We start from the raw sequence: 23,509 nt of genomic DNA on the forward strand, positions 1-23,509 counted from the left end.
ACTTGTATCAGTCTGATTATGGAAGCATTTAGAGCCGTCAGCTTTTGGGATAACCATTCATCATCCAGCCAGCCACCATTCTGTGCTACACCATTCACCCACAAACGCTGATGGGTACTAAAGGTATAAATTTGCTTAACATTTACTCAAGAAAAAGTATTTTTCTTTACTTCATTTACCATTTACTGATTGTACTGAGTAGCAAAATTTATGTTATTTAATAGAATTAACCTCTTTATATTTATTTGAAGCTAGCTTTATATTATACAAATAATGTTACTATTAATCCAAGTGGTTTGAAAGTGAGTTAACCCTTTCCCATCTTGTCGAAGTAATCAAATGGACTCAAAGCTCTTCATATATATATATTTGGGCTTTTTTTGTTGTTGTTGTTGAGATGGAATCTCGCTCTGTCGCCCAGGCTAGGGTGCAGTGGCACAATCTCAGCTCACTGCAACCTCTGCCGCCTGGATTCAAGTGATTCTCCTGCCTCCGCCTCCTGAGTAGCTGGTATTACAGTCACACGCCACCACGCCCGGCTAATTTTTGTATTTTTAGTAGAGACAGGGTTTCACCATGTTGGTCAGGCTGGTCTCGAACTCCTGACCTAGTGACCCACCCGCCTCAGCCTCCCAAAGTGCTGGGATTACAGGCACGAGCCATGCGCCCGGCCAAAGCTCTTTATATTTTAAAAATATTTCAAGGATTCCTTTTTATCACTGGAAGTAGTGACTTTATTTCTACTTACTAATGAGCGACTGTGTAACAATCTTCTCATTAATCTGCAGAGACAAGCAAGGAGCTCTGCTGTCCCAGAATTGAATTGTTGACCTAGAATACAGTTGGTCCCAGAGGGAATTGGTGATAAAATGATAAAACTGGACCAGAGATTGAGCAAGTAGTGAGTGGAGGTACAGAAGCTAATTTCTAAGATCATGGTAGTAGAGATGAAGATATGCTCTCATATTTTTTCAGTTTGTCACAAAAGAAAAAATAGCAGATATATACATGAGAGAATCTAATTCCTTGTCATTTTTCTCACCATGGTGATTTCATCCCTGGCTTCATAAAGCAATTATCGGTAAGAGATTGAAACCAAAGGTCTCCAAACTTTGAAGGTTGTATCAGTCTGATTATGGAAGCATTTAGAGATGTCAGCTTCTGGGATAACCGTTCATCATGCAGCCAGCCACCATTCTGTGCTACAATAATTTTCAAGGCCTTCCTGTATACTGCAAACGCTAATGGATGCTAAAGGTATAAAATGAATGTCACTAACTTTGACTCAACAAATTCACTCTAGGCTGGTAACCCAATTAACCCTAATAGAGTAGGTAGTTGCCTGACTCTGGATGTTGGGGGATGAGGGAGATGGACACTTGAATCATGAGGAAAGAGCCTCTAATTGTGCTGAAGTCATGGGTAAGGAACCCACTGTTTACAACTCCCATGTGGAATATTCCATACACTACATAGGAGTAATTAGCACATGTGTCTTCTATTTCCTGCTGGGTCGCATTCTCCTTACAAATCAGGAGGCCACGTTCTACTCCTCCCTGTCTCCCCTGCTTTGCCCCACACAATGCCCAGCATAGCATTACTAAAGTTTCCATTGGAATGATTTGAATTACAGAATGCTTTTGAGAAAAAAAATTGAAAGTACAAGTGGAACGAAAGAGTAAGTAATGGACAGAGAGGTGAATCTTTCAATGATATAAAAGAATTGGGGCCAAATTTTTAGGTTACTGATCTTGCCAAAGAACTGCTGAAAACGAGCCTTTTGCACCCATGTGCTGACTGCCAGATGTTCAAAAACGATGACCCAACAAAAGAATAAAATGATCAAATTTGCAATGAGGATTCTTTTTTTAAAAAAAAGTAAATTTCCTTCAAACTACTTGTGATATTGTTAAAAGAGGCCCCAAAGGACTTACTTTAAAATCATGCTCAAAAACTCCCATATGTGAGCAGGTGCAATACCCTGGGCTATCTGACCTATTAAAACACAAAGATTCTCCACTGGCTCACATAACCATGGAAGTTTTTTCAAATGTATGAATCAAGGCTTTAGTGTGAATAGATAGTGAGGGAATTTTTTCTGAATAACCTCCCTATAATCACAGTTCATCACATTTTATAATGCAATTATTGTGGAACATATCATAACACAACTGAGATTCTAGAAATGGGAATGGGAGGGAATAGAAGGAACTCAGTTACTCAAGAAAATGCAAATGCCATTTTGCTTGCAAATTAAATTTAAAATCTAATGAAGTGGGTGTAGAAAATGATTGAAAAATTAATTGAGAGAAACAAATTTGGAATACATCTGTAAGGAACATCTGTAAGAAATTCTGCTGTGACACACCTCTTCAGAGAATCAAGTGCTTCCTGTTAGCTAAAACTTGAATGGAAGCCAGGCTAATGATAGATCTTTAGAACATGTCAGAATAGTCCAATTTATACTCTGAAGCCAATGGTGAACTCATAGAACTCATGGACTTGAACAAGCAACAGAGAATTTTTCCAGTGCAAGCTCCAAATAAATATTTAGGCCAAAATGTGTTTGCTTGTTTGTTTGTTTAACATTTGCCTCCTTTTCTTTCTGTCTATCTCTGTCTCTCATTGATGGTAACTTTTAAAAATAAGCTGGACATGTCAAGACATTTTGTTTTTAAATACTTCAGCATGTAGCGCCTAAGAACAAAGGCATTCTACTTTATAATCACACTATCACAATCAAGAATTAAGCTCCAAGTTTCTACATTCTATTTGCTTGCCATGTCTCTTAAATCTCATTTACTTTAGAACAGCCGCCACTACCACCATTTTTTTTTTTTTTTAAGTTTTCTGGGACACTGACATTGTGAGGAGTCCATGTCACTCGACATGTAGAATTCCCCCTCCACCACCACCAATCTGTTTTCGTCTGACTGTGGGTCAGACTTTTGGGAAATCGATCACACTAGTGTTTGCTGTTCATCTGTATCTTTGAATGAGAGATAATTGTTTTTTTTAAAAAAAGAAAAGATTAAATGAGTTGGCCTTGTTAGATATTAAAAGTATCAAAGAGAGGAAGAGGTAAGGAACTGTTGATTTGTTTTAGTGCCAGATTCTTCAGATTAGATTCAGATGGTATATTCATGAGGTGTGTGTGAATCTTGAAATTTCTGAGCGTGTTTTTCAATGATTCATCAAGCCTTTAGAGATTTACTCAAAAACTCCCTTTTCTTCCTCCACTGAGAGATTTTTGAACTTGAGAATTTAGAAAGTGATTGTTCATTATCCAAATCCTTTTAGGAGAAAAAAAAAGAGTGGGTGGCACTCTAAAGGAAGAATTTTAGTTGCTGGGATAAGAGGCAAAATTTATGACTTTCCCACTGATTCCTCAGCCAATATTGCCCCTCCCCAGTACCCACTTCTCCAGAGATTAAAACATGCTTGAATTGGAGTAGGCATTTCCTTCCTTCTGTTCAGTGCCAGTTCTCAGAGGAAAACATTCATTTTGCTCTTTGATTCCTGTAGCCCAGAGACAGCAATGAAAGGACCTGCTGCTTCCTGGAGTATAAGGATTTCATCGGGGGGCTGCAGGGCAGGAGAGAGAGTTTAAAGGGTGTGTGCATCAGCGTGGGTGTGAATGATTTCCCCCAGGGCCAGTGAGCTGGCCTGGAGCCCAGAGTATGCCATTCATCCACCTTAAATTGCACCACACAGCAGAGATGCTTGAGGGAGAAGTCACTCAATGGCAGTGCCACTTGTTGCCAGTTTTCATTGTGTCTCTTTGATATGGGGTGTCCTAGAAACTGATGCAGTTTTCTACTTCTTCCCAGAAGGGGAGTAAAAGATGCATGGTGCAGTAGGTTAATAAACTGTAAATGAAATAAACCAAAATGAGAATAATGAAGCCAAGAGTTGAATCTCCTCTCATGGTACTGTGGTCCTACAAATGTAAAAATGCTTGAGTCTTTCCATCATAAGTCCTATTTCTAAGCGATGAGGAGATGGTAAAAATAAACAATCTCTTGATACAGATATGGAATCTATTCAGATATCTGATGTTCAAAATGTAGACCCAACTCAATCCATATTGATCTGAGAATGTTTATTTCTACCATTCAGCCTCAGGTTATAAGAAAAATAAACATGAAATCAAGCATGTAAATAAATCTGGCTGTACTCCTTGCATCTTGAAATCAGTGTCTTTGACTGTTTCTAATTAAGGAAATACGATTTGAAAGCACTGCGGTTTTGTGGGGTTTTTGTTGTTGTTGTTGTTGTTGTTATTTGACACAAGGAGAAAATTTTGGTCAAACCACATGGTGGATTTGTCCAAATGTTGCAGGAAGTCAGGGACCCCGAACAGAGGAACGGGCTGAAGCCATGGCAGAAGAACATAAATTGTGAAGATTTCATGGATATTTATTAGTTCCCCAAACTAATACTTTTATAATTTCTTATGCTTGTCTTTGCTGCAGTCTCTGAATATAAATTGTGAAGATTTCATGAACATTTATCACTTCCCCAATCAATACTCTTATAATTTCCTATGCCCGTGTTTACTTTAATCTCTTAATCCCATCATCTTCGTAAACTGAGGATGTATGTCACCTCAGGATCCTGTGATGATTGTGTTATCTGCACAAATTGTTTGTAGAGCATGTGTGTTTGAACAATATGAAATCTGGGCATCCAAAAGGAACAGACGGCTGTGATTTTCAGGGAACAAGGGAGATAACCATTGGGCCTGACTGCCTGTGGGGCCAGATAGAACAGAGTCATATTTCTCTTCTTACAAAAGCTAATAGGAGAAATATCACTGAATTCTTTTTCTCAGCAAGGAACAGCGCTGAGAAAGAGAATGCATTCCCAGGGTTAGTTCTCTAAAATGGCTGCTCTGGGAGTGTCTGCCTTATGCAGTTGCAGATAAGGGATGAAACACGCCCTAGTCTCCTGCAATGCCCCCAGGCTTGCTAGGATTAGGAAATTCTAGCCTGGCAAATTCTAGTCAGACTGGTTCTTTGCTCTTGAGCCCTGTTTCCTGCTAAGGTGTTTATTAATGACAATGTGTGCCCAACGGGACATGGACCTCCATTAGCAATTCTAGTTTTGCCTTGACCTTGTGATCTCGCTCTGACCTTCTGCCTTGTGATCTTTTATTACCCTATGAAACATACTGATCTCTGTGACCCACACCCTATTCGTACACTCCCTCCCCTTGGAAAGTCGTTAATAAAAACTTGCTGGTTTTGCAGCTTAGGGGGATTCACGGAACCTGCCGACATGTGATGTCTCCCCCAGACACCCAGTTTTTAAATTTCTCTCTTTTGTACTCTTTCCCTTTATTTCTCAGACCAGCCCACACCCAGGGAAAATAGAAAATCTACATTTTCTACATTGAAATATTGGGGCTGGTTCCCCCGATATCCAAACCTACAGTGGCCAACTGTCCCAATTCACCTGGGACCAAGGAGTCTCCCAAGACAAGGACAGTGCTGAAACCAGGACAGATATGGAAAAACTACTGTAATTGGTCACCCTAGCAAGCCTAAAATGTGCCCATCACTTAAAACATGAATCCATCGTCTAGTTGTTATAATTGTAAACTTACCTCAGAATTGGTGAAACGGAAGAGATGTATTATTTATTGGACTTATACTGCAGAAAGCTCTGTATAAATATGAATGTCCATCAATGCAGATGACAGGATTTAACATGATGTGCTTATGGAAAAGACTAATACCCATGTCCTTTCCAAGAGCTGTTTTGTGATGTTTCCTTCTAAGAAAAGTTAAAGTGGATTTATTTCTTCTTGACTTCTTCCTTTATGCTGAGAGCAATAACCATCCCAAAGTCTATAACCCCATTGGGTCAGGCTTTCTAATGAATGACCACAGAAAAAACAACAGACACAGAAAGGAAGTTTCCTCTAGTGAAATTTTCTGCCAGTAAAATATTGATCTCTTTTGTCCTTGAGTCCCACAGGGAATGTTTGACAGCTATTCTACAGTAAAGAACTTCCTATTCACAAAACATATACACCATTAACCTAGTTAGAATAAGATGCTGCACTTCAGCCAGAGCTTAGTATCCATTGTGAGGTTGGGTCCCTGAGGAAAATGTTCAATAGGAATTAGAAATATTGACAGCTATTCAATAATTTACATGAGAGCCAAACAAGTCATAGAGGAAAATATCAAAGCAAAACTACTTATAACCTGTTAATAAGGATATACTGTGTCTTCTTCATTAAAAGTTTAAATAGGACTTTTGCTCCTTGCAGAAATTACTAAGTACCCTAATTAACCTTCATCTAGAGCTCACATAGTATATGATACTTTACTTATAAGGAAAATTTATTAAACAATTTGAGAAGCAGAAGAGAACCGAAATTTATTAGCATGCACCATTAAGGTCTAAGAGTCGATGGAAAAGGAAGTGACAACAAAATTTGATGCTAAACATGATTGGAAGTGGTAGTAGAACAGCAGGTACTTATTCAAGAATAGTTTGAATCTGGGGAGTACAAACACATTGGTTGCCTAGTGGTTTGAGTGCAAAGAATAAGGACAAAGAGATTAGACCACAAGGGTCATGAGAAAACATACTACTGTGATATAGAGTAGTGGCAAGGATGGGCTGTGAAATCCGACGGCCCTGGATTTGAATCCCGGCTCCATTCCACACAACTTGACCTTGGGTAAGTTACTTAAAGATGTAAGCTTCTGTTTCCACTTATTAAAATGGGGATAAGTTGGGCACCATGGCTTGAGCCTGTAATCCCTCTACTCAAGACACTGAGACATGAGCATTGCTTGAGCCCAGGCATTCCAGGCTGCAGTAAGCTACGATCACACCACTGCACTCCAGCCTGGGAGACAGAGCAGGACCCTGTTTCAAATAAAATAAAATAAAATAAAATAAAATAAAGTAAAATATAAAATAAAATAAAATAGGAATGCTAGGTGGTTGTAGCAGATGAAAGTGCTGTTTGTGTATTAAGTTAAAATGGGTAAATATTAGTAATTTCATATGCTTCAATCTAAAGGGCACCTACCCCTAAGGTAGTTAAAAGAATTCAGTGAAATAAGGGAACCAGCTCACCTAGAGATTAAGAACATAGTCTCTGGGCTGCCGTCCACCTGGAAAGGGAGTCCCGTCTGTCCAGACCGTCCCAGATCTTGCTGCCCGCCCAGTGACCAAAGTCCTTCAGGTCTGGAGGTCACAGTGTCACAGGCTCCGCGATATGTTGATGTTGGCTGAGCAGCGGCAGAAGCAGAAGTGGGCTATGAATATTCAAAACACTGCCTGGAGTAATGCTGATTCTAAGTTTGGCCAGAGGATACTAGAGAAGATGGAGTAGTCTAAAGGAAAGGGTTTAGGGGTTCAGGAGCAAGGAGGCCCAGATCATACTAAAGTTCAAGTTAAAAATAACCACCTGGGACTTCAAGCTACAAACAATAATGAAGCCAACTGGATTGCCCATCAAGATGATTTTAACCGGCTTCTGGCAGAACTGAACACTTGCCAGAGGCAGGTAACAACAGACTCCTTAGACAACAAGAAAAAGAAATCTTTTAGTCTTGAGGAAAAGTCCAAAATCGTCAAAAACTGTGGTCATCATAGGAAATTTACAAAAGAAAAGGATCTATCATCTTGGAGCAAAACAGATCTTGACTGCATTTTTGGGAAAAGACAGAGTAAGAAGACTCCCAGGGGTGATTCCAGTCCCTCCACTCCAGACAGAACAAACCACTATGACAACCCATGCTTTCACTATCCAGGAGTGTTTTGCCAAGCGAATGGCAGCACTGAAGAACAAGCCCCAGGTCGCAGCTCCAGGATCTGACATTTCCAAGACCCAAGTGAAATGAAAAATGGGAAAGAAAAGAAACAAAGAAGCAACAGGTAAAAATGGGGAGAGTTACCCCCTCACCCAGTCTAAGGCCAAGCGGCCTAAAGAGGGAAAGCCTAAGAGAGACAAGGTCCAGGAGCCGGCGTCCAAGGAGAAAAGAGCACGGGCAGAGGGATAGCGCAGAGGTCCCTGCTGGGACGAGAGTTCCGAGGCCTCTGCTCAGGGTGCAAGGAATTGTGTGCAGCCACCCGATGGCCAGGATTTCACCCTAAAGCCCAAAAAAACAAGAGGGAAAAAGAAAAGTTGCAAAGCATTTAGAGGTAGCAGTGGATGCTACGCTGAAAGAAAAAAACAAAGAAAAAGAAGAAAGGCTCTAAATGAATTATCTCCAACCAGGACCTTCCGACCACTCAGCTGTCAGGGTGCTGCCGGAGCAGACACCTCTGGCCTGAAGTCAGAGCAGAGTGCACCCCAGAGAGCTGGGGCACATCTTGTGACATGCCCATGGGTGGCCGAGTCTTGCCCTCTCACCGTGTTTCTCCCCAAGTTATGTTCCCAGGAGGGCTTTTTTTAAAAAAAATGTTCTAAATCATTGCTCTCATAAACAAATACATTTTTGTAAACTCTGAAAAAAAAATAGTCTCTTGAGCCATGCAGCTTTCTTTTTAGTGCTGACTCCACCAACATCTAGTTGTGTGATGCTGGGCAAATGACTTAGTCTCCCTCTGCCCCCCTTTCCTCTTGCATATAACAAGGTTATTAACAGCACCCGTTTTGTTGGCTTGTTGTGTTGGGATCAGTGGTTTGCAGACAACCACACAACAAATGTTAACAATATTAAACATCTTTGAGTACTAAGGCACTTGGTCTAAAGTGAGCCTGGAAATAATTGATAAGCAATACAGTGTTCTATTGGCTCTTGTATATAGTTTTGTCTTTATGTACATATGTAATTATTAGGTTAGTTCAAAAGTAATGACCGTTTTGCCATTAAGTGATGGCAAAAAACCGTAATTACTTTTGCACGAAACTAATATCTACCTATCTAATTATCTAAGTGATAATTTAATCATGACATTTGATGATATAGGTAAATAATGTGTGTATTTATATACGTATACACATATGTGGTATATATATGCAGATCAATGTACATCTCCTTATTGGTGTTACATCAAAAGTTAAGCCATCTAATAATAAAGTTCACTTAGGAAGTTTAATCTTTCATTTCACGCTGATACATAAATTATAATTGATGTTCAGACCCAAAAAATTAGAAAACCAAAATACTCGCTATTTAGTGAGTTAAAAAAAATGTACTAAGCAGTAGCTTAACATTCTGCAGGATTAATGACCTTCAGAAGACTCTATAAACTTCTGATCAAAATAGTTAAGTAGAGATTTGTGGGGAAATGTGCAACCGAAATCTGAAATATTGACATAGGTTTTTTATTTTTTAGGATAACCAAACAAGAAATAGCAAAAATATCACGTCAAAATTGTAAGATTTTTAAAATTCATTTATCATAATTTTATGAGGATTTTGATGGTCCTTTGCTCTAATTTATGATGGGCTCCACCCATAAGCTTGAAATGAACCTTATTTGGTTCAGGTATATTTTATTATCGTATTTATATTTAGAAGCCAGTAAATTCCTGGTGATTGCATTAATTTATCAGAAATAAATGTTGAACTTACCTATTTTTTAACCTAATCATGACTTGCTTTAATTGTAAAATCCCAAAATTCAGGTGCTTTTGAGATTCTTTGTGGTGTTGAATTTTCATTTTAGTTGTAATAACTTTATTTTAAAAATCTCTGGTAGTCATCAAAACTGGATGTCCAGGTATTTTAAGTTTAAGATACTCTAAAATCCCTCAAAATGTCCCTCAATAACTAAAAATTCTAATTGGCTCTTTCATGACAAATTCAGAAAGGCACCTTTCTTTTATTTTTCCAGGAGTTCCTATAATATTTACAGTTGGAAAAGCCTAAAGCATGATGGAATATTGGTGTGCTGTTACTGTAAAACTGCAAATTAGAAACCTGATGTTTCATTTCTGATTGCTGTTTTATATAATTATCTCATAATGATTAAGTTTTCTTTCTGAAAGGAAAAGAACACATTGTTTTTCCTGCATTATCTGATTTAATCATCCAAATAACAGTGTGAAATATTATCAAATCCATTTTAAAAGATGACGAAACTGGAGTGCAGAGGAATTTATTAAGAACCTATGGAAGCACAGACTTTTGGGATTATACAATTAAAGCAAGTCATGATTAGGTTAAAAAATAGGTAAGTTCAACCTTTCTTTCTGATAAATTAATGCAATCACCAGGAACTTACTGGCTTCTAAATATAAATGCAGTAATAAAATATCTAATATATATTATTAGATAATAAAATATCTAATAAAGTAAGAGATGATCTGGGCCAGGCATGGTGGCTTACATTACAGATGTAATGGGATTACATCTGTAATCCCAGCATTTTGGGGGGCCGAGGCAGGCGGATTACCTAAGGTCAGGAGTTCGAGACCAGCCTGGCCATTATGGTGAAACCCCTTCTCTATTAAAAATTAAAAAAAAAAAAAAAAAATAGCTGGGTGTGGTGGAATGTGACTGTAGTCCCAGCTACTCGGGAGGCTGAGACAGGAAAATCGCTTGAACCCAGGAGGCAGAGGTTGCAGTGAACTGAGATTGTGCCACTGCATCCCAGTCTGGGCGACACAGTGAGACTCTATCTCAAAAAAAAAAAAAAAATTATCCAGGCATGGTGGTGCGTGCCTGTATCCCCACCTACTTAAGAGGCCGAGGTGGGAGGATCACTTGAGCCCAGGAGCTCAAGGCTGCAGTGAGCTGTGATCAGGCCACTGCTCTCCAGCCTGGGCAACAGAGCAAGACCTTGTCTCAAAAACGAAAGGAAAAATAAGAGACAATCTGACTCAAAATCCTTCACTCATAACGACCACCCAATCAGCCTTCAGTGAACTTTTCCATGGTGGCCGAGGAAGGGGAGCCTGTGTGCAAGAGAAGCACAACCAGGTTGGGATGGAGACTACCAAAAGAAGGACATAACATCAGAAAAAGCAAAGAACGCCATGTTTTAAAGAAGAGGGATTGGTCACCTTAGCCAAGTGCCACATACAGACCCATGAAGGCATGGACTACAAAAGGCCAAACACATCTTGATGAAAAGGGAATTTTGGTGACTTAGTGAAAGCAGTTAAGAATGGTGGAGTCAAAAGCCAGGCACCTGTATGAGGTAAGAAAGCAGAGTCAGGGGTACAGTCCACTCCTTTGGAAATTTTGAGTTCTCAAAAAGAGGACAGAGACTTGATGGTGGCTAGAAGGACAAATAGCACCAAAGCCAGTTTCCCTTTTTAGGAACCTGTGGAGGAGAGGGTGGAGGCACACGAGACAGGGACAATGACTGTAGGAATGAGATGTCAGAATTCAGAGTGACCTGAGTTCATGATTTAGGTCAGTGGCCTAGAGGACTTAGACTTGAAAAAAAGGGCAAGTCCTTCTCTGAGACAGGAAGACAGATCATGTGAACCCACGTGAATGTGAAGAAGGAGAGCAGGTAGGTACCAGCTGGTGGCTGATAGAGGGCTTATCTGGGACCTAACTGTCCTCACTAAAGGAACAGCAAGATCATCTGCCAAGACTGAGGAAGAGGGCACTAAAAGGGGGTGGAAGTGTGGGGAGCACTGGAAGTATCTGAGGGAACTGGTGAGTTGAACAACCAGGAACAAGAGAAAGCATTGACAGGAACTGCTGAGGACTCGGCGAAGGCATAAGGCTCGCGGTCAATTGTTTAGCATTACCTACTCTGTCAGGAGATGTGGCTTTTCACCCAGAGTTATTACTCTCTAGAGCATGAAACCAGAGCAGTCAGATAGAGCCAGCATTCAGTTTTGCTGTGTGAAAACAGTGGAAGGACGTAGTAATCAAGATGCAAGGTGACTGGCAAGAATTATTGCAGGCCAGAAATAAACTGAGGTTCTTGCACCAGTGTTGCTGAGGTTCTTTATCCCTGTTCTGTATTTTCCAGTGCCCCTATTCGAGACCAAGTGAGCCAGAAGTTAAATCATACGCCCAGGATATTTCCTAGAGAGTTCAAGTATTTCACAGTGTGGGAGCTTGACCTACAAATGCTGCTCCTGGTGTGTAAGGAAATGAGATTTTAAATCAGATCCTTACAGCAAAACATTAGAAACCAAGAAATATGCACTAATCCCTACACATCCCATGGAGCAAATGGATGGGTGTACTCTGAATTCAAAACAGTATTTGTGGTATGGCCCTCACATGGAATTTTTCCCCGACTGTCACAGACAAGAATGTGGCCGGTTTTGACAATCTCTCTAAAGAAACAAAGTTCTTCCTTGGTTCACAAATCATGACAGAAATGTCATAACTTCCTTACCTAAAATTAAAGAATGTTAGAGTTGGAAGAGAGAGCTAAGATCAGGTAGATCACGTCTTTAATTTATAGAGGAGGAAACTCTCTAAGAACTCCAGTCCAAGGGGATAAAGGAATTTGCAAGAAGGTTCGGAACAAGAATCTAATTCTGCTTTTGTATCCTGCTGTGTCTCATATTAGAATGTAAATTTTGTTTCCTTTCTCTAAAATTGTTTCCTTTGTCTAAAATTTTGTATGTGAGTCTTATTCCTTAAACACTTAAAAATTAGCATTTTAAAGCATTTTAGAAGCTAGCCAGAGAAATCATTCAGGAAGTATTTTCTGGCAAGAATAAGTTGGGCTAAGTAAGAGATTGCAATTTTTTGCAGATTTAATACAGCTAAAAACAGGGATTTTCAAAAAGGCAGTATATTATGGACTAAAACCCTTACTCTAAAAGTTACTATCTGCGTGCCTAAATTATTGAGTTAACATCTCTATATGTCTATTTTCATTTTCACAAAATAGGTAGAGTAATACTGTTTTAGTACTATTTCATACAGTTTTTACAAAAATTATAAGCAATGTCCTTAACAGAGACTATGAAATGAAAGAATATTTTTAAAACAGCTATTGTTGTTGATATTGTTACCAAAAAATGTTTGCTTAAATTTTCTGTGATAACAGAGTAACCAAACAGTAATGACTTCCCAGTTCAAAAGATTCCATGGGGCTGAAAGTCAGCTTCCTCTGAATTGGCAGGGAAAACTTCACCTCTGAGCACGTGTTCTTTGCATGTAAGACTCAAGGACGTCAAGTTCCCGACATCTCCGAACACCAAGGTTTAAACTTTAGCCATCAGATGGCGGTGAGGGCCCCCTAAATGTGCCTGTCTCTCCTCCCTCAGTCTTCCAATCTGTAGTGTGAGATGTCCCCACCCCATGCCCCATGTCAGTGCACACAGCTTGCCTCTTTCACAGCACCTAGCACAGTTGATTCTTTTTTATTTTTATGGTACATAGTAAGTGTACATATGTATGGTGTACATGAGATATTTTGATACAGGCATATGATGTAATAATCACCTCAGGGTAAATAGGGTATCCATCACCTCAAGCATTTATCATTTCTTTGTATTATAAGCATTCAATTAGACTCTTTCAGTTATTTTAAAATGTATGATAAATTACATTTACTGTAGTCACCCTGTTTTGCTACCTAATACTAGATCTTATTCATTCTATCTAACTATATTTTTGTACCCCTTAACCATCCCCATTTTCCCCCACTCCCCACTACCCTTCCCAGCCTCTAGTAGCCATCATTCTACCATCTTCATGTATTCAATTTTTTAATTTTTAGCTTCCACAAATAAGTGAGAACATGCAAAGTTTGTCACTTTGTGTCTGGCTTATTTTACTTAACAAAATGACCTCCAGTTCCATCCATGTTGCTGCAAATGACAGGATCTCATTCTTTCTTATGGCTGAATAGTACTCCATTGTGTCTATGTACCACACGTTCTTATTCATTTGTCTGTTGATGGGCACTTAGATTGATTCCAAATCTTAGCTGTTGTGAATAGTGCTACAACAAACATGGGAGTGCAGATATCTCTTCGATTTACTGATTTCTTTTCTTTTGGGTATCTACCTAGCAATGGGATGGCCGGGTCACATGGTAGTTCTATTTTTAGTTTTTTAAGGAACCTCCATACTGTTCTCCACAGTGGCTGTACTAATTTACATTCCCACCTGTAATATATTAGGGGCACTGTTGATTCTTACCTATCTTCTTCAATGCATCATGAACACTTCAAGAGCAAAAATTAATCTGACTCCTATTAATAATCCCCATCACTAAACAGATAATAAATACTTGTTAAGTGAGAAGTAAGTAAGACCAAGTTTCTGCTCTACCCTTGCAATGAACTTCAACCCAGCTTTAGTTTAGCTCAGGGGCACTTCAGCTGATTAAACCTGATGTCTTCATTTACATCACAGAGAATTAGGCTGACTATTGTTCTCTCTGCTTCTTTTCCATTCAACAAGTCTTGATTCCTAGCTAGTACTTTGAGTTTTCCTATCCAATGAGGAGAAGCTTTGAATACAAAAAAAATTATAAAAGAACTATATTGCCTGGGTAATATCTCAGGAAAATATAGTTGTTTATAATATAATAGAATAGAGTTAGTATTGAAGAAACTCAAATTGAGGAATTTGAGTAAGTAAGTTACTAGGTCAGTGTGTAAAATCTGGTTCAGGATAAATTAGCCAGAAACAATGCAGTTTCAACTCATAAATGAGTGCGTACACTTAGGGAGGCCTTCAAAGATATCAGTATGTCAAGGTTATGCTCTGCAAATATAGAAAGATGACAGGACGCTGGCCTCACTAGTGAACAGCTAGCCATATAATAAAAGATGAAAAGTAAAGTGTTACTCTTTCGGGTGGCAGAAAACAAAAAGAAAGGCATCCTCTACCACATAAATTGTTCTGTTGTCAGAAGCATAAAAAAGAGGAGAGAAACAGGAATGAGTGGACTGTGAACTATGCCAGTTCGACCCACAAATAGCACTTTTGTCTGCCAGAAGCGTGTGCCTTTGCAATTTAGCCCTTTTCAGTTTTCCTATTTGGACAAAGTTTCACTCACACACTCTCAGCTGGTGGTGGAGGAGTGGAGACGGCACAATGGATGACAGCCTTGGGCATGTGATACAGCTGGGTAAGCCCAAGCAAACTGATCCCTTTACTAAGAAGACCTGGAGTGACAGTGGATTCCAATGAGACCCCTACACACACTACGGGTTGTATGTAAGGTGGAGGGGGCCTGCTCACTGTCTCATAGCAACAGGTCTAGGTCATTTTCTCCTAATCTACCTAATCTTGTCACAATCCCAATTTTATATTCACTTTACATTAGTCTTTTTTTAAATCATTTTTGATAGTGTAGACCATCGCTGCTTCTCAAAGGATGATTCTGGAGGCCTTCTACCATCTCCAAATTCTGGAACACAGTTACCACAAAAAATTATTTTCCCTCTCTTTCTTCAATGAGAGGCTAACTGGATACTTGTACACCAATTTTACATGTGATTGATAGGTGGTCAATAATGTGCACCCTTGCGAGAAGAAATTCTCTCACAAATGTGTTTTTGTCAAAGCCTGTGAAATTCAAATTGAGTACAAATTTATACTTGCCATGGGCCCTTGAAGATAACTTGTGAATACTGAAAACCTCCACATTCAGCCTACCCGGCTCTGAGTAATAGTCACTCAAATCAGAGTGGCCGTCTTTGTGGCCCAATTTATCAGGTAAATGTTGGTATTTCTGCTCACCTTGTGGTCTGAGTTCATCTACTTATTCATTATTCTATAAAACCCTTACTGAGCCCTGACTAGTGTCAAACCCACGAGATTCAAATTTAAATAAAACACAACTCCTTATCCTTGAAGACTATGCAATGCACTGAGAGAAGATAAATAAAAATATGTTACAGTCCAGTGAACAAATTGCTATGGACAGAATTGTTTGGCTTTGTTTTTTAAGAAGCTAACCTTATTTTTAAATTAGGAGCCTACGAACAACATAGATCCTAAGAACAAAATTCTGGACATAGAGCAGATTTATTCCCTCAGGAATTATAGTAAATTATTTTAGAAAAAATGAGAATTAAAAATGATTTGCCAGGCCAGGCGTGGTGGCTCACACCTGTAATCCTAGCACTTTGGGAGGCCGAGGTGGGTAGATCACGAGGTGAGGAGATTCAGACAATCCTGGCCAACACAGTGAAACCCCCTCTCTACTAAAAATACAAACAATGCTATCCTTCCCCCCTCCCCCCACCCCAAGACAGGCCCTGGTATACATACATAACAAACCTGCACGTTGTGCACATGTACCCTAGAACTTAAAGTATTTAAAAAAAAAAAAAATCCCTGTAATCCCAGCACTTTGAGAGGCAGAGGTGGGCAGATCTCAGTTTTTTTATTGGCCAGGCGTGGTGGCGGGCACCTGTAGCCCCAGCTACTCTGGAGGCTGAGGCAGGAGAATGGCGTGAACCTGGGAGGCAGAGCTTGCAGTGAGCCGAGATCGCGCCACTGCACTCCAGCCTGGGTGACAGAGCGAGACTCTGTGTCAAAAAAAAAAGATTTACCTTGATTAAATTTGCTACTGACTGAACAAATCTCATCAGATAACTAAGTGTGAACCAAGCATGCTCTCAAGTCGCAAAGCCAAAACTTGAACCTAGTAGAGACGTCCCCGCCACAACCATGAGCTCTAGGAAAGGAGGAAAGACAATGTCCCTTGCATCCTGTGTTGAAAGAAAAACTTTTGACAAATTAAATTTAACAGAGTGTATTTGAGCCCAGAACAATTCATGAATGGGACAGCACTGAGAACCAGAAGAGAGGTTCAAAGAACTCTGCCTGGTAGTGTAAGCAGTAAGCTGTTTTTTGCTTTTTTGTTTTTTTGACAGAGTCTTGCTCTGTTGCACAGTCTGGAGTACAGTGGCATGATCCTAGCTCACTGAAGTTTTGAATTACTGGACTCAAGCAATCCTTCCATCTCAACCTGCCTTATCTGGACATTGTGTGATGAGGCATTTGACTTATTTGGGCATGATGCGATGAGTTGGCCACTGTGATTGGCTAAAACCTGGGCTTCCTGTGATTGGCTAAAATTCCGTCATTTGTTATACTCCTACGTTGGGTTTTAGCTTGTTTGTTTATTCAGTTTACGGTTTGCTATGTAGGAACTCAAAGTATGGAGTCAGCCTCAGGCTAATGGCCTCCGGCTTACTTAATACCTCTCTTGTCCTGACTAGGCAACCCATGGGTTGGTGAAGACACTGATCTCTTAATCATAAATCAAAAGTGTTCAAATGACACTAGAATCTCTACACTAAAGACCGCTCCTCAGAAAAAAAAGTCAAGCAGCAGGCGCGGTGGCCCACGCCTGTAATCCCAGCACTTTGGGAGGCAGAGGCGGGCAGATCTCAAGGTCAGGAGGCCATCCTGGCTAACACAGTGAAACCCCCTCTCCACTGAAAATACACAAAAGTAGCTGGGCGTGGTGGCGGGCGCCTGTAGTCCCAGCTACTCGGGAGGCTGAGGCAGGAGAACGGCGTGAACCCGGGAGGTGGAGCTTGCAGTGAGGAGAGATCACAAGACTGCACTCCGGCCCGGACTACAGAGCTAGACTCCCTCTCAAAGAAATAAAAAGTCAAGCAAGCATTCAATATCAATTGTATGGATGGCCATTCACAAATATTCCAGAGCAAAGTTGTTTACAGAACCTTGCCACAAAGTCTCCTGTGTGAACTCAGAAGGTAACATAAACCCCATTTATCAGATCATCTAGCCGTGACCAGTAATAATTCTAATATCACACTGCGTTTTGAGGTTTAACAGCCTCCCTGTTTTATTTTTCATTTCAGAATGGGAATTCTTCAACTTTCTCATGATAAGAACTTCCAGATGCTTCCAGATGCAGTAGGTAGATCATTTTATAGGACAAGTGGAAACCATCAGCAATGGCGTCCACATACAGAATTTCAAAGCATCTTACATGGAATACAAATCCATACCACTGAAGGAGCATGGCAAGCCTTGCGTTAATTTTAAAATGAACATGGTATGAAAGTTACATTTTGAAAGAAACACACAGAATAAAATTAGATAAGAAACAGGGGTTCCGGAGTCAGGCATACCTGAATTCAATTGAGAGTAGCCCTCTTAGTAGCATATAAATGTCAGTAAGTTATTTATTTTATCTGAGGCACCAGTTTTGCTCTGTAAAATGTGAGGAAAAAAATACCTATCCTATCCTATCCCATCCTGAAGCGGCCTCACAAAGTTAAACGAATTGTGTATGTAATATGCATGGCACGTTACACTCAGTAACACTGCCTTGGTTGCAAGGGCAGAAGAGAGCATTTGTAGGATTTTTGTAATATTCTCTTCATTTGAAATGATTGGCTCTAAAAGAAGGGATTTTTTCTAGACTCATGTCCCAAAGGGCATATTTTAATATTGGGCGTGGGATGGAGAGACAGGTTGAAGGCTGTAAAAAAAAACTCTTGGCAGCATGGCATATGACTTTATGTCTGTCAGCTGATGTATCCCAAGGAAGCTCTGTAACCTTGAACCAAGGATAAAAACCTACAATATTGATATAAGCAATGTTCAGATGGAAAATAATTGTTCCATTCTTTGCGTTTCTAAACAGTCCGTTACTCATTATGTCAACAAGACCTAACATAATTTTGTCTGTCTCTCCTAGGTTCTATTCTTTATTGAATGAGGGAGAGCACATATACTTTATTCATAGCTTAGCTTGATATAAACACGTCTTTGCAAGATAATGCTATCATCTGGATTGTTGCTAGGATACACATGTTCCATTACTTTCTTGGAAAAAAAAAGAAAGCTTGTATCCAGTGGACATACTCCAGCAAGCATAGTGAGGATGACTCACCATTTGGGGCTCAAGAAAAAGGACTCCACTCAGGTTAATCAGAACTTTTTATGAAACCTATTCAAAAGAAGTTTAATATACTCCTGAAACATTTACAAAAGAAAAAAGTGGGACCTAAAACTGGCCACATACTTTTTAATCATTAAAGTTGAACATTATATTGTATGTGCATTTATGTCTTTTCTGTGATTTGTATGTTCATGACATGTGCCGATTTTTCTATTACAGTGTTTATCCTTTTCTGGATTATTCAGCGTTTTTAATGTTAGAAATAGTGATGTGGCTGCCAAACACATGGTAAATATGTTCTAAGTTTGGGGAAATGCAGTGTAGTCAAATCTGTCTTTTCCTTTGTTATCCCTTTCTTTGAAACATCTCTCTTTTCCTTGCAACCTTATATTACAACTCTTCTTAATGACATCTAATGCTGCAGAGAGGTCTAGGAAGGTGACCGAAAAGCAGTTACCCAATTAAACAATCAGAATGTCTTTGAGCACTGTTAGAGGAAATTTCTTGTACTTGTGAGCTTTGATCCTAGATTGCAAGAGTATAAGTAATAAGCACAGACCAATAGTTCACAAGCTTTTGTGTGAAGGGAAATTGGCAGCATCATAGGCTATGGGTGGGGGTGAAGAGCTAAGTTGAAGGTACTGACTTTCACCTTGAACTCTGGTAGATCAGATATGCCTTCAGAGAGATGATGTTTCTTCCTCATGGTGGCAGCGACCATCTTTGGTTACAACCTCCATCCTCAGAAAGGAATTCTATGACTCTTTTGGGCCTCAGAATGTGACACCCCAAAGACTGGGGCTTTGGCCTGCTGGGAGGCCTTAAAATCTGCCTCAGAATCAAGGTCCATTCAACCTTGTCTTTTCCTCACCCTACAAGTCAATGAGGGACTCTTTCTGAAATTTTCTTGCCTGACCAAGAAAGTTTCTTTCCAAAAGAAATGCAATTGTCTCAAGACTCACTCCATAGAGATCTCATCAAATAACCAAGAAAGATCAACTACTGGAGGAGAGAGAAGACTGGGAGTCATCACCGTACCCAGACAGACTTCATCAATTCATCTCAAGACAGCTTCAAGAGATTACCTAAGAGGCTGTTTCTGTGGACCATTGTCTGAGCACTGGGCCTTTTGTTTCCCCTGAAAATCATTTACTCCTATACCTCTTACTTCCCTCTCCCTTACGAAGAGGGCACTTAAGCCTCAAGCATCTGGTCCCTCCTTGAGTTCATATTTTATATGACTCCCATACACATGTGTGCACATAATAGTATTATAATAAACTTGTTATGCTTTTCTTTGATTAACCTGTTTTTTTGTTGTTATGGGGTGTCAGTCATGATCCTTTATTGATAGGGAGGAAAGGGATCACCTCCTCTCCACCCCCACAACCTTATATTAGGTGATATCTCAAGGGGGAAAATACATTCTGCATCGTCATCACCACCATGGTAACCAATTAGTTTGAAAACTTTAAAGCATTTCTTCATATTATTTTAACCTCAAGTGTCAAAATGAGACAGTTAGAGGGGTATTATTATCTCCATCTTACAAAGAAGAAAATTAATTTCGGAGAGTTTAACTGACTGAATCCAGTATGGTATCCCAGAGTGAAATACTAAACTATATTATTATCATCAGAAACGTACAGTCAGGCTTTTGAGTGAGATGGGATATGCTGAAGGAACAATTAAGAGTACTCAAGAGAATATACACAGATTAAATACAAATAAGATTAATACAAAAATGCAATAAAATACTCAAATGCATCGTATTAATAATAAACACCAAACAGGTAACTGAGAAAGTATTATACCAATGTTAGCTAGATTATTAAAGAAGATTTGATGGAAATATTTGTATTTCAAATGGGGGTTGGATATTGGCAGGCAGAGAGAAAGAAAACACTTTAGGCAGAAGAGGATGAGAAAGTACTGAGGTAGGAGTGCCAGCCTGGTATGGGCAGGAAGGAGGCTGACCTGATTGGAATAAGCATTGTTAGGAGCTGGGTATTAGGCTAGAGAGATCAAATCAGGATCTGAAGGGCCTAGAATATCAGGGTGAAATTTTTCAAACTGAACCTTTGAGCAATGGAGATACATTGCAGGTATTTTACAAGGGAGATGGAAATGATTCAAGAGTGTTCTTTAGAAAAAGTGGTATGATGAGTACATGCTGAACAGACAGAAGCAAAGGATGCCAGAAAAAATAGTTAATGTAAGAAAACAGCCATCCAGATGTGAAGTGATGAGGCCTTTATGATGGTAGTGGGGATAAAAAAGAGAGACAATAAAAGGGGTAAATTATGAATCAGAAATGCTGAAAATCTTGTTCCCAAGTGTTGAGCACCAGGAGACGGAGATACTCCGATGCCAGGAAAGGAAGGTGGGCAAAGAGAGAGTTTTGTTTAGGAAGGGAAATGACCAAGACCACTGTGGGCATGTATAGTATTTGGAAAAAAGGTTGGAAAAGAGGGCTAGATAAAATACATATATATATGCATGCGTATTATATTTATGTATATATTTTTCTATATATTACACATCTATATGTTACCACTGTGCTGAAGTAGCAGGCACCCAATAAATATTTGCTTTCTACCCAGTCTCCAAGATGACACAGCTTAAGAGGTTACTAATTTAGACATTATAACTAGGATTGTGAGAATAGATGAGTCCAGGGATGCAACAAATGTAAAAATAACGACGACAACAACAAAATTAGAGGTCCTAGAAGTAAAATTCAAGGAGCATTCACAGTGGATGAGAGAATGTAACAAAGGCAATTAAGGAGCAGGGGAGAGTTAGTTTCCTCTGAAAACTGCACAATTGCCTTCTAAAGCATTAGGTTTAAACCTCCATATTCACTGTTAAGGGGGTGAACAGTAAAATTAATCGAGAAAGCCGAGTTATTCTGCCGAGGAGACCCATTTGAAAGTGAAATAGAGGTCAAAACCCTACTCTAACATGGAAATTGGAAACCGCCAGATGTTTCAATGCTATGGTATAGTTCAAAAAGGGCAGAATTGACGGATTATTAATGATGCCAGCTGGCATCGTGGAATTTATGTTTTCTTTATTATGTAAAATGTACAATCATAACAGAAACGTTAAAAACCTGAGAAGGTTCAAGGAAGGGCATAAAACAAATGTAATTCCAATTTTACTGTAATAAATAAAACTAACAGCAGAGGGCTCCCCTCAACGCCTGGCAAATTCTCAAGGCAGAGAAACTATAAATCGGGGACGTTTCTGGTAACCTCCGGTTCCATTCGAAATTTTCTATACATAAGGCAAAAAAAAAAAAAACAACTATCCATTAGTAAATAAATTACAAATACAATATTTAGACCTGCAGGTGCTAAGATTCCTTTTTCTCTTTAATTTTGTTTTCCTCACTGTCCTTTTTGCTAATAAGAAACTATTGAAGTTATTAATGCAATAATTCAGAAGATTCTGGATGTAAAATGCCTCAAGACAGAGCGGGATTTCTACAGCCTCTCTAAACTATTTCAGATTATCCACCTGATTACACAAACAACATTTCCAGAAAATTACCAGTTTTTGACCTATAATCCTGCTATCCAAATGTAAACATCACAAACACAAGGCAGCTGTACTCAACAGCTAGGACTCTTTAACAATCTGAGGCCTTGAGGAGAGCTGACATCTGGTGAAACACCAAAATGGTTTCAAAATAAATCAAAATACTATTTATACTTTTAAAATATGTTTTAAAAGTATTTTGAGTTATTTACAGAAAACAGTGCTCTATGTTGTAGATTCTATGTAGATCATCCATGTTTTCAACCAGCTATTTTTGATTTATTATGGAAATATGAGTTAAAGTAAGCTTTGCCTCAAAATGTTGTCATTCAATTTGCACTTTGTCCATAGAAAATGCAATGATTTTTTTTCAAAGGCCAGTTTTGTTGTAGGTCAGTCAAGCACTGGTTTGAATACTGATTTATTTTTATGGAGATGCATATTTTTGATGGCTTCTTTGGATTCATCACAAGGTATGTCATTAACTACACTAGGAGTCAGCGAATTACAACATAGTGGGGCCAAACCCGGCCACTGCCTATTTTTGTACAGCCTGCAAGCTGAGAATGATTTTTACATTTTTAAATGACTGCAAAAATCAAAAGAATTCTAATATTTTGTAACACATAAAATTATATAAAATTCCAAGTACAGTATTCATAAAGTTTCAAATTTCACTGATAAAAAAATTTGTGGAAATCTGTTTTCTTCTCCTGTTATGTAAGTACTTACATGACACTCTCCATTTTGCCTCTTGGCCCACAAAGCTTAAGTTTTTGTTGTTGTTTTTGGTTTGTTGGTTTGTTTTACCATTTGACTTTATACAGAAACAGTTTGCCAAACTCTGAACTATGCAAAATGTCAAAACCATTGTTCAATGCACCTTGGGTTATTTAAAATAATGCAAGATTTGCCCCTTTAGCACTATAAGCTAATCATCTGCAGCACTGGTTCCCAAAATAATCTGTACTTTGGAATTACTGGGTAGCTTCAAAAATTATTGAAGTTTGTGTCCTTGCCTGAGACTGTAACTTAACTGGCCTGGGGGATAACCTGAACTTTTAAAAGAGCCCCAAGTGATTCTACTGTGAAGTTTGGAAATCACTGATTTAGTGCTTTGGCAAGTTCAATCCTCCCAGCTTCATCTAGGCACTCCCTTCTGCTGGCAGCCCTTTTTTTTTTTTTTTTTTTTTTTTTTTTTTTTTTTTTTTTT

General features: G+C 39.1%; 1 pseudogene; it reads left to right on the forward strand.

Annotated features, from left to right (window-relative positions):
• The first annotated feature begins 7,243 nt into the window (after nucleotides 1-7,243).
• On the forward strand, nucleotides 7,244-7,846 carry LOC111547256 (annotated as a pseudogene).
• Nucleotides 7,847-23,509: the final 15,663 nt, after the last annotated feature.

Source organism: Piliocolobus tephrosceles, chromosome 5, assembly GCF_002776525.5.
Source record: "Piliocolobus tephrosceles isolate RC106 chromosome 5, ASM277652v3, whole genome shotgun sequence".
NCBI classification, from domain to species: Eukaryota; Metazoa; Chordata; class Mammalia; order Primates; family Cercopithecidae; genus Piliocolobus; species Piliocolobus tephrosceles.